Consider the following 2,860-nt stretch of genomic DNA (forward strand, 5'->3'; position numbering starts at 1 on the left):
GATGTGATGCATGTTACTGATACTGTGAGAGTTGAGCAAGCTGCATATCAGATGAAAAATATTGCTAGGACCTGGTTTGATCAGTGGAAAGGGGGTAGAGCTGAAGATGCACCACTTGCGAGTTGGGCCTGTTTTGAGGAAGCTTTCTTGGGGCGTTTCTTTCCCCGGGAACTGAAAGAGGCCAAGGTACGTGAGTTCCTCACACTTAAGCAGGATTCTCTAAGTGTTCATGAATATGGGTTGAAGTTCACCCAACTATCCCGTTATGCTCCGGAGATGGTTAAGGACATGAGAAGTAGAATGAGCTTGTTCGTTGCTAGGTTGGGCCGTCTATCAAGCAAAGAGGGCCGGGCAGCAATGCTTATTGGGGACATGGACATTTCGAGGTTGATGGTTTATGTGCAGCAGGTTGAGGAAGAAAAGCTGAGAGACAGGGAAGAATTCAAAAATAAGAAAGCGAAAACAGGGAATGAGTCTGGGCAGCAGAAGGTTAGTGTAAATTATCCGTCCTTTCAGAAGCAAAAGGGACATGCACCATCATCTACTAGTGCACCTGCACCCAGAAAAAAAAGGTGAGTATAATGGCCAGAATTCGCAGAACTTCAGAGCTAGACCTGCACAGTCTCAAGGTAGTGTGGCACAATGAGGTAATTGGGTTCCTGCATGTACCAAGTGTGGTAGGATCCACCCAGGTAAGTGTCGTGATGGCCAGACAGGTTGTTTCAAGTGTGGGCAAGAGGGTCATTTCCTGAAGGAGTGTCCTAAAAATAGGCAAGGTAGTGGAAACCAGGGCAATAGAGCCTAATCTTCATCAGTTACCCCACAAGACAGGGCTGCACCTAGAGGAGCTACTTCCGGTACTGGCGGAGGAGCAAACCGCCTCTATGCTATCACTAGTCGCCAAGAACAAGAGAACACTCCAGATGTTGTCACTGGTATGATCAAAGTCTTTACTTTGGATGTCTATGTCCAGGAGCAAGTTTATCTTTTGTAACCCCTTATGTTGCAAATAAGTTTGAAGTTATTCCTGAGAAACTTTGTGAACCCTTCTGTGTTTCTACACCTGTTGGGGAGTCTATTCTAGCTGAGCGAGTTTATCGTGATTGTGTCATTTCCATCAATCACAAAGGCACCATGGCTGATTTTAGTGGAGTTAGACATGGTGGATTTCGATGTCATTCTAGGTATGGATTGGCTTCATGCTTGTTATGCATCAATAGATTGTAGAACTTGAGTTGTTAAGTTTCAGATTCCTAATGAGCCAGTCATAGAGCGGAGTAGTAGTTCAGCAGTGCCTAAGGGTCGTTTCATTTCGTACCTTAAGGCGAGAAAGTTAGTTTTGAAGGGTTGTATCTACCACTTAGTCCGAGTTAATGACTCAAGTGTTGAGATACCTCCCATTCAGTCAATTCCTATAGTAAAAGAGTTTCCAGAAGTCTCTCATGATGACCTACCCGGAGTCCCTCCTGAGAGAGAAATAGACTTCGGTATAGACATCATTCCAGATACTCGTCCTATCTCTATTCTGCCATACAGAATGGCATCAGCAGAGTTGAAAGAGCAGCTAAATGATCTATTAGATAAGGGCTTCATTCGACCAAGTGTCTCACTTTGGGGCGCTCCGATCTTGTTTGTGAGAAAGAAAGATGGTTCCCTTAGGATGTGTATAGATTACCGTCAGTTGAACAAGGTTACCATCAAGAATAAGTATCCTCTTCCGAGAATTGATGATCTTTTCAATTAGCTTCAGGGTGCTTCATGTTTCTCAAAAATTGACCTCAGATCAGGCTATCATCAATTAAGAGTAAGGGAATGCGATATTCCAAAGAAAGCTTTCAGAACCAGATATGGTCATTATGAGTTTTTGGTCATGTCCTTTGGTTTGACTAATGCACCAGCAACATTCATGGATCTTATGAATAGAGTCTTCAAACCTTATTTAGATATGTTTGTTATCGTTTTCATTGATGACATACTAATATATTCAAGGAATGAAGAAGATCATGCTAGTCATCTCAGAATAGTTCTTCAGACTTTGGAAGATAGAGAGTTGTATGCCAAGTTCTCTAAGTGTGAGTTTTGGCTTGAGTCTGTGGCATTCTTGGGCCACATAGTTTCCGATGATGGAATTAGAGTTGATACTCAAAAAATTGAGGCAGTGCAGAATTGGCCTAGACCCACATCTCCAACTGATATTAGGAGTTTCTTGGGTTTAGCTGGCTATTATAGAAGGTTTTTAGAGGGGTTCTCGTCTATTTCGTCCCAAACTGATATTAGGAGTTTCTTGGGTTTAGCTGGTTATTATAGAAGGTTTGTTGAGGGGTTCTCGTCTATTGCATCTCCTTTGACCAAGTTGACTCAGAAGACAGTGAAATTTCAATGGTCTGAAGCTTGTGAGAAAAGTTTTCAGGAATTGAAGAAGAGGTTGACTACTGCCCCGGTTTTGACCTTACCAAAATGTACTCAAGGTTTTGTGGTGTATTGTGATGCATCTAGAGTGGGTTTGGGTTGTGTCTTAATGCAGAATGGCAAAGTTATAGCTTATGCCTCCAGACAGTTGAAAGTTCATGAGAAGAATTATCCAACCCATGATCTAGAGTTGGCTGCTGTAGTTTTCGCTTTGAAGATATGGTGCCATTATATGTATGGTGTTCATGTGGATGTGTCCACCGATCACAAGAGCCTTCAATATGTGTTCACTCAGAAAGAGCTCAATCTCAGGCAGAGAAGGTGGTTAGAGTTACTCAAGGACTACGACATGAGTATTCTCTACTACCCAGGTAAGGCTAATGTTGTTGTTGATTCCTTAAGTAGGTTGTCTATGGGTAGCACCGCTCATGTTAAAGAAGGAAAGAGAGAA

This window comes from Solanum tuberosum, unplaced genomic scaffold, assembly GCF_000226075.1.
Source record: "Solanum tuberosum cultivar DM 1-3 516 R44 unplaced genomic scaffold, SolTub_3.0 scf00005, whole genome shotgun sequence".
Lineage (NCBI taxonomy): Eukaryota > Viridiplantae > Streptophyta > Magnoliopsida > Solanales > Solanaceae > Solanum > Solanum tuberosum.